At 36.3% G+C, this 9,883-nt stretch overlaps 1 pseudogene; it reads left to right on the top strand.

Annotated features, from left to right (window-relative positions):
* The first annotated feature begins 2,630 nt into the window (after positions 1-2,630).
* Positions 2,631-8,063, top strand: LOC131182168 (uncharacterized; annotated as a pseudogene).
* Positions 8,064-9,883: the final 1,820 nt, after the last annotated feature.

Below are 9,883 nucleotides of genomic sequence, written 5' to 3'. Positions count from 1 at the left end.
TAGAGCTAAATCACTTCAGAATTTAATTTGTGAAATCATAAGGAGCAAGGATTATAAGCTAGAATGGCATGAAGAAAATTATAAAGGATTAAATTTGGTGAAAATTAAGCTTGGAAGTGACCAGGTGTCATGTGGAGCATTAGGTTACATGGAATAACCTGTGGACATGCATGCACTAGATCCAACCCATGTACATGTATCTGCTGGCACCTTTTTCAAGGAATATTCCTTGCTGTTATAACCACTTCTCTTTTGGACTTAAATGCCCTTACTTGCTGCTGTATTAAATTTACTTTTTGTAAGGAGTTTTTAGTCTTTTGATAGATTAATTTTTGTTTGGACTTAAAGCTCCTTACAGCTATTACTAAAGTAGGGATATTTTTGTCTTTAGCTTTGAAGTCAAGAGGCTATAAATACAAGTGTAATGAGAGAGTGGAGGACACACTTTGAATATTAATGAAAGATTGTTTCTGCTCCATTAGTGAGTGAATTGGCTGTTGCCTTTGTTCTTGTGAAGCTCATTAACTTGCTGAGATTTCTATCTTGCAACGTTTAATGTGCATAATATTCTTGGTTTATTCATTCTCCATATGAATTAGGTCAAGAATCCCATTTCTGATATTTTCTTTGAATTACACAACAATCTGATTGTGCTGGTTTAAAGAATCAAATTCATACATCTTGATTTGGTGCTTTCCATATTGTTCCTTAATTCTTGAATGTAGGTTTTCAAGTTACCAATTACTTGAAGGTTCACATCAGTTTTGGTATCAGAGCAAATGGACGTCCAAACAAGGTAGATTCTCTATTTGCTTCTTTTTCTTTGTGTTTGTTACCTTCTTCATAGTTGCTGTTTGGCTCTTGGGGTTTAGTTTGACCTGTTTGTTTAAAAATTTGTTTTGTTGAGTTTGTCTTAGGGTTTTGGGTTAATCAAGCCAAAGCCATTATTCTAGCTATCCATCTTGCTTCCTTCATTTTGATATCAAGCATGAGTGATTATTTAGGTCATTGAGTTTGACTTACCAATTTGGCCTGAAATTGTACGAGCATTATTTGGGTGTGTTTAAGACGTTGGGTATAAATTTTGGGGGTTGTTTGATATTGTTTGCCTGCTGAACTAAAATTTTGCGGCAGACCCGATCAAATCAAGTTCACACAGCAAATAGACCTAAAAATTCCTGAAAATTTACCGAGTGTTTATAGCCCACTTCAGTAGTTCCCAAATTAAATTTCAGCTTAAAATTTAACCATTTGTGTGGGGAACTAAAATTTTGCGGCAGAATCGATCAAAATAAGTTCACATAGCAAATATATCCAGAAATTTCTGAAAATTTACCGGGTGTTTATACCCCATATCAATAGTTCCCAAATTAAATTTCAGCTTAAAATTCATCCGTTTGTGTAGGGAACCAAAATTTTGCGGCAGACCCGATCAAATTAAGTTCACATAACAAATCGGCCCGGAAATTCCTAAAAATTTACAGGTTGTTTTTGCCACATTTGAGCTATTCTCAAATTAAATCTCAGCTCAAAAGTTAACCGTTTGTGTGGGGAACAAAATTTTGCGGCAGACACGATTAAATTTGGTTTACATAGTAAACTTGTCAGGAAAAGCCTGAAATTCTAGCAGCAATTAGTTAGTATTGGGTTGCATTTGCCTACTCAATTTCAGATCAAAATACACTCGTTTGCTTGGTGATCCTAAATTTATGCAATTCTTGGTGTATTGTGTGAACTGCTGGTAATTGTGATAAGTTGGTGGCAAACATGGATATTTAAGCTTGATATCTCTAGGTTGTCTCTTTTTCAGCTTACTACTCTTTTATTTTGGTGTCTTCTTTCTTGATTCCTTACTGCATTACATTTCCATACTTGAGCTTTTCTTTTCTTGACTTCTTGAGTCACAATATTGTTTTTTTTTTTATTACTCGTTTTGATCCGTCACGTTCAAGAATTTTATTGTGTGTTAAATTTTTGTGAGTGCAGTCTTGGTTTGAGTTACTTGAGTTTGATAAGAACTTGTGGACATAGCCAAGAGAGGTAAAAGGCACAGAGTGGTGAGTTCATAAGAGGGGAAAAGCCTTGTTGAGTTAAACACGAGTGGAGTGTCCCCTGTTGAGTGTAAACACGTAAGGGAGTGAGTGAGGTGTTTTCTTTACACTAACCATTTTCTTGTAGGTCTGAAAATATGTCTAGAAGGGGTGATGGTAGTGAGGGGGAAGGTGAAAATCCATTCTACATGCAGGCTGTCAGACAACAATTTGAAAGAATGAATGTTGTGTGCAATGGAATCATAGACAGGTTGGAAAGATTGGAGCAAAGAGATAGGCAAAATGAGAGAAGGCCAAATAGGAGGGATCTTGTACCTCCCGTAGTTGAATCTGATGAAGATGAGGTTGATAACTATGATTTTGAGGTTGAAAGACCTAGGAGGGGTAGGTATGAGAGAAGAGCTGAAGATAGGAGGAATGGGGATAGGAGGATAAGAAGAGAGGAAAGAGAGAGGAATAGGGTAGATGACAATATCAAAAGTATTAAAATGAGCATCCCTTCTTTCCAAGGGAAAAATGATCCGGATGTGTATCGTGAATGGGAAAGGAAGGTAGAAGCTGTGTTCGATTGTCATCACTATTCAGAGGAAAAGAAAGTAAAGTTAGCAGCAGTAGAATTTACTGATTATGCTTTGGTATGGTGGGATCAAGTGTTGATTAGTAGAAGGAGAAATTATGAGCAATCAATTGCAACCTGGGGTGAGATGAAAACTATAATGAGGAAGAGATTTGTTCCTAGTCATTACTATAGAGAGCTATATCAGAGGTTACAAAGATTGACTCAAGGTTCTAAAAGTGTTGAAGATTATCATAAAGAAATGGAAATTGCTATGATTAGAGCAAATGTGGAGGAGGATCGAGAAGCCACCATGGCTAGATTCTTGAATGGGCTAAACAAAGAGATTGCTCATATTGTTGAGTTACATCACTATGTTGAGTTGGAGGATATGGTCCACATGGCTATAAAGGTAGAAAGGCAACTTAAAAGCAAGTCAAAATTTGGAGGAAATGCAGGTACTTCTTCATCTTGGAAGTCTAACTGGAAGAAGGAGGATAGGGAAAAGGCTGTTAGCAACTATAAGAAAAATGAGGAAAAGGAAAAGAAGGTGGAGAAGAAATTTGTAGAAAGTAAAGGAAAGGAGGTTGCAACTACTACCCGAAATAGAGATGTGAAGTGTTTTAGGTGTTTGGGCAGTGGACACATAGCTTCTCAATGCCCTAACAAGAGAGTCATGGTCATGAGAGAAAATGGTGAGATAGAAATGGAGGAGGAAATTGTGAGTGATTCCACATCTTCAGGGGAGGAGGATGCAGAGGTAGAATATGCTGCTGAAGGAAGTGCTCTAGTGATTATGAGAGCATTAAATACTCAAGTAACGGAGGATGTTGGTGATGAATTGCAAAGAGAAACAATTTTTCATACAAGGTGTCTTATCCAAGACAAAGCTCGTAGTGTCATCATTGATGGGGGAAGTTGTGCTAATGTTGCTAGTACTATTTTGGTGCAGAGATTAGGGTTGAGAACTTTGAAACACCCTAGACCCTATAAATTACAGTGGTTGAATGAATGTGGTGAGGTGAAAGTAACAAAACGAGTACTGATTTCCTTTGCAATAGGAAAGTATCAAGATGAGGTTATGTGTGATGTGGTTCAAATGCAAGCTGGCCATTTATTACTTGGCCGACCATGGCAATTTGATAGAAAGGTGATCCACGATGGGTATAAAAATAGGTATTCTTTTGAAATGAATGGAAGGAAAATCATTTTGGCACCTATGACACCAAAACAGATTTATGAAGACCAAACAGGGCTTAAGCAAGCAATGGGTGAGGTAAAATCAAGAGTAGCCGAAAAGAGAGCAGAGAAGAAAAGAAGGAGTGAAAAGAAATTGAGTGAAAATGTTGTGAGTGAGCAAGACAAGGGTGGTTGTGAGGAAAGAAAAGAGAGTAAAGAAAACACTCCAAGAGTGCTTGAAAAAGGTGAATCTTCTGGCAAAGGAGAGTCATGCAGAAAGAGGGGAGAGAAAATTAAGCTTGTATGCTAAAGGAAGAGATGTGAGGAATGCCATGTTTTCCAACAAGCAAATGTTATTAATTGTGTTTAAGGACTCTTGTTTATCCACATCTGACCTTGACCCCAATTTGCCTAGTGTTGTTGTCTCCCTTTTGCAGGAATATGAGGATGTGCTACCTGAGGTGATGCCAGCTGGACTACCACCTATTCGAGGGATTGAGCACCAGATTGATTTTGTACCTGGAGCAGTTATTCCCAACCGTCCAGCCTATAGAACTAATCCTGAAGAAACCAAAGAATTACAAAGGCAAGTTGAGGAATTGCTAGCTAAGGGATACATGAGAGAAAGTATGAGCCCTTGTGCTGTACCCGTCCTTTTGGTACCAAAGAAAGATGGCACATGGCGCATGTGTGTGGATTGTAGGGCGGTCAACAAAATCACTGTAAAGTATCGCCACCCTATACCTAGATTGGATGATATGTTGGATGAACTTTGTGGTGCTTGTGTTTTTACCAAAATTGACTTGAAAAGCGGATATCATCAAATTCGCATGAAAGTTGGTGATGAATGGAAGACTGCATTTAAAACAAAGCATGGACTATATGAGTGGTTAGTGATGCCTTTTGGGCTAACTAATGCACCTAGCACTTTTATGAGATTGATGAATCATGTGTTACGTGCTTTTATTGGAAAATTTGTTGTTGTTTATTTTGATGATATATTGGTTTACAGAAGAGACATGAATGAACATATGCATCATTTAAGAGCTGTATTCGATGTGTTAAGAAAGGAAAAATTATATGCTAACTTGAAGAAATGTTCATTTTGCATGGAAAAGGTTGTCTTTTTAGGATTTATCATTAGTGCTAATGGTGTTGAAGTTGATGATGAAAAAATTAGAGCTATTAAAGACTGGCCCATTCCAAAGTCTGCATCCGAAGTACGTAGTTTCCATGGACTAGCTAGTTTCTATAGAAGATTTATTAAGAATTTCAGTACCATTGCAGCACCATTGAATGATCTTGTCAAAAAGAATGTTAATTTTGTTTGGGAACAGAAACAAGATGATGCTTTTCACAAAATTAAAGACATGTTATGTTCTGCTCCTGTGTTGGCTTTACCTGATTTTTCTAAGACTTTTGAGATTGAGTGTGACGCATCAGGTATAGGTATTGGAGCCGTTTTAATGCAAGATAAGAGACCAATAGCATACTTTAGTGAGAAGCTTAATGGAGCAGCTTTGAACTATTCTACATATGACAAAGAGTTGTATGCATTGGTACGTGCCTTGGAAACGTGGCAAAATTACCTTTGGCCAAAGCAATTTGTCATCCACACAGATCATGAGTCATTGAAGCATATCAAGGGGCAAAATAAGCTGAGTAGGCGTCATGCAAAATGGGTTGAGTTCCTTGAGACCTTCCCATATGTGATTCAATACAAACATGGGAAAGAAAATGTGGTTGCTGATGCCTTATCTCGAAGGTATAACCTTCTTGCCCTTCTTGATGCAAAGTTATTAGGATTCGAATATGTGAAAGAATTATATGCTGAAGATGATGACTTTGCTATAGTGTATGCAGCTTGTGAAAAGAATGCTTTTGAGAAGTTTTATAGGCATGATGGATATTTGTTTAGAGAAAATAGATTGTGTGTGCCTAAGAGTTCCATACGTGAATTACTTGTGAATGAGTCTCATGCTGGTGGATTAATGGGTCATTTTGGTGTTGCCAAAACTTTATATGTGTTAAAGGAACATTTTTATTGGCTGAATATGAAAAGAGATGTTGAAAGAGTATGTGTTAGGTGCGTTGTGTGTGCTAAGGCTAAATCTAGAGTTTTGCCACAAGGTTTGTATACACCTTTACCTACCCCTAGTGATCCTTGGGTTCATTTGTCTATGGATTTTGTGTTGGGATTACCTAGGTCTAAACAAGGCCATGATTCAATTTTTGTTGTTGTTGTGAGTTTTCAAAATGGCACATTTTATTCCATGCCATAAAACTGATGATGCTACAAATGTTGCAAATTTATTCTTTAGAGATATTGTTAGGTTGCATGGCATACCTAAGAGTTTAGTTAGTGATAGGGATGTTAAATTCCTTTGTCACTTTTGGAAGGTTTTGTGGGGAAAATTGGGCACCAAGTTGTTATTTTCCACCATTTGTCACCCACAAACTGATGGTCAAACTGAAGTAGTAAATAGGACACTAACTACTCTTTTGCATGCTGTGGTTAAGCAAAATTTGAAGTCATGGGAAGATTGCATTCCACTTGTTGAATTTGCATACAATAGAAATGTGCATTCTTCTACTGGCTATTCTCCATTTGAAATTGTGTATGGTTTCAATCCTTCAACTCCTTTGGATCTTTTACCTTTGCCTGTGAACGAGCTTGCTAGTTTAGATGGAAAAAGAAAAGCAGAATTGGTGAAGAAAATCCATGAACAAGCCAAGCTTCAAATTGAAAAGAACAATGAAAATTATGCTAGTCAAGCCAACAAAGGAAGGAAGAAAGTCACATTTCAACCTGGAGATTGGGTATGGGTTCACTTGCGCAAAGAAAGGTTTCCCTCTCGAAGGAAATCAAAATTACAACCAAGATGTGATGGACCTTTCTAAGTGCTGACCAAAATTAATGATAACGCTTACAAAATAAACCTGCCCGGTGAGTATAATGTCAGTGCCACCTTCAATGTTGCTGATTTATCTCCTTGTGTTGATGCGAGAGCAGTTCGAGGACGAATCCTTTTGAAGCGGAGGGGAATGATGAGAATCAAGCTATATCCACGCCAAAGGATTTCATCCAAGGTCCAATTACTAGAGCTAGAGCTAAATCACTTCAGAATTTAATTTGTGAAATCATAAGGAGCAAGGATTATAAGCTGGAATGGCATGAAGAAAATTATAAAGGATTAAATTTGGTGAAAATTAAGCTTGGAAGTGACCAGGTGTCATGTGGAGCATTAGGTTACATGGAATAACCTGTAGACTAGATCCAACCCATGTACATGTATCTGCTGGCACCTTTTTCAAGGAATATTCCTTGCTGTTATAATCACTTCTCTTTTGGACTTAAATGCCCTTACTTGCTGCTGTATTAAATTTACTTTTTGTAAGGAGTTTTTAGTCTTTTGATAGATTAATTTTTGTTTGGACTTAAAGCTCCTTACAGCTATTACTAAAGTAGGAATATTTTTGTCTTTAGCTTTGAAGCCAAGAGGCTATAAATACAAGTGTAATGAGAGAGTGGAGGACACACTTTGAATATTAATGAAAGATTGTTTCTGCTCCATTAGTGAGTGAATTGGCTGTTGCCTTTGTTCTTGTGAAGCTCATTAACTTGCTGAGATTTCTATCTTGCAAGGTTTAATGTGCATAATATTCTTGGTTTATTCATTCTCCATATGAATTAGGTCAAGAATCCCATTTCTGATATTTTCTTTGAATTACACAACAATATGATTGTGCTGGTTTAAAGAATCAAATTCATACATCTTGATTTGGTGCTTTCCATATTGTTCCTTAATTCTTAAATGTGGGTTTTCAAGTTACTAATTACTTGAAGGTTCACATCAACACCTGAACCTGAATCAACTAGTGCATCCTCCGACCCATCTAAGGTTGTCAAACCTGCTGTATCGGCACCAGAAAAGAAAAAGGGGAGAAAAATGCGCGGGATTGATACCCAACGCAAAAAGGGTGCTGCCCAATCGTCGGGTTCTGTTGATAAAGCGCTGCTTGATTGTAAATTCATCAAATGGGATTACTTTTGTCAGCTAAATTTTCAATTTAAAGAACTTTTTGATTTTCAAGAATGGATAACTGTTTGTGAGTGTACAAATGCTTATTACCCCAGACTGGTTCAAGAATTTTATAGAACTCTCAGAATAGTTGATGAAGTAGACAAATTTGAAGTTGTTTTGAATATTAGTACGTATGTTATTTCTGTTGATATGATTGCTAAGGCTTTGAAATACATTTACAGATGGAAATAAAATCTCTACTCATAGAGATGTTGCCAGGGTTCCAGGCTTTAACTTGGCTGAGTTTGAAAATGAGGTTTTTCCTGCCAACACTACCACCAATGAAAAGTCCACGTGCACAAAAGCTTTTCAACATATTAAAATCATTCACAATATGGTGAACTACATTTTTTGTCCTAAGTCTGGCATGTAACACCCCTATTTGTATAGCCTGGTATATTTCACTATTCCGGTGACTAGTGTCGGTCTGGACAATTAAGGGGATTATAACCACACTTAAGACTACTAGATAAGCTATAAACACAAATAATTAGTAATGTCCAATTAGTTAAGTATAAATAAGAAAAATAGAACATAAGAAGTTAAACGAGCTGAGAGTCACAGCGATGGATGACCTTCTCCGGAAGGGTTGCGAAGTCAATTTAAACTCAAATTACGAACCGTAAAATGTGACGCCGCTGTCCTTAGGACCATTACGAACACAGTGGAAAATAGAAAATCACGAAAAAAAATTATTAAGTCAGTCAAATAATTAGGTCAGGAAGCCGGAAGAAATATTGAATTATTTACAAACTGGGATGAACCGGCGAGGGGCAATTTGGTCAATTGACCCCGAGAGCTGACTCCTCACCTAACTGTAAAAAAAAAATCGGAGAAAAGAAAATTTCAAAATCGAGAATTAAATTAAAGAACTAATAGAAAAATAAATAAAAAAAAAGAAAAAGAAAAGTAAAAAAGGTAGTGACATCATCAAGATGACATCACAAATGATGTCAAAATAAAAATTAATTTTGCCAAATAATTGACCAAGTCAAATGGCTAATTTATGAGATAAATAACATTAAAAAAATAAAAAGAAATTCATTTTGCTTCTTTCTTTCTCCTTCTTGCCGATTCATCTCTTTCTCTCATCTCTCTCATTTTAAGAAAAAATTTCCCTTGAGCTTTGAATTGAAGATTGAAAAAAAAAAGATAAGGAAAATTGAAGGATTTGAGAAGTGGAAATTCACAAATTTAGGTAAGTCCATTTTCTCTTTTAAATTAAGTATTATGAATGGATATGAGGTTGAATAAGTGTGAATTGCATGGAAAATATGAAAAATCATGATTGGTAGGAGTCATAAAAAAATTCAGCAGCCATGAGATTGAGTGGAGATAATATGTTTTAGTGTAATAAATTGTGTACATAAGTTCAATAAGTAGTTGTTGTGCTTAGAATGTTTCAATTTCATGAATTGTGCAAATAAAAAAAATTTAGGATTCTTGGTGCCATTGAAATTGGGAGAAAAATTTGAGAATTAGCCAAATGATGTTTTGGACCTAATTTGAAGTGAGAAATGGTCATTTGTGACCAAATGAAGTGTGTTAGAAGTGTTTGAATTAAAGTCAAATTCGGAGGGAATGTGGTCATGCTGCTGGTAGCATCACCAAGTCAACTTTGAAGGACCAAAAATGAAATTTTACAAGTCCAATTGGTATGGGACCAATTGGGAATGAAAATAGCCACTAAATGACACAATTTTCATTTAGGAAGCATGCCCAAAAAGTGACCAAAACCTAGTGAACAAATTAACCAAAGTTGGAAAATCACAGTCTGCCTCTGTACAAATTGACCAAATGAACAGTATTTATTCATTTAGTCATAACTTGAGCTAGGCAAGTCTAAATAACCTGAAATTTTACCAGTGGTTAGATGAGATATAGACCTAAAACTTTCATGAAGAACACCAACCCAAATTATGCCATTAACTCAATCAAATTGCTGAGCAAAATTGGATTACTGAATCTGCAGGACTGCAGATTTATCATATGAATAGTAAAGTTTCAATAGC

Source organism: Hevea brasiliensis, chromosome 8, assembly GCF_030052815.1.
Source record: "Hevea brasiliensis isolate MT/VB/25A 57/8 chromosome 8, ASM3005281v1, whole genome shotgun sequence".
In the NCBI taxonomy this organism is placed as follows: Eukaryota; Viridiplantae; Streptophyta; class Magnoliopsida; order Malpighiales; family Euphorbiaceae; genus Hevea; species Hevea brasiliensis.
This window is presented reverse-complemented; position numbering and strand designations above follow the sequence as displayed.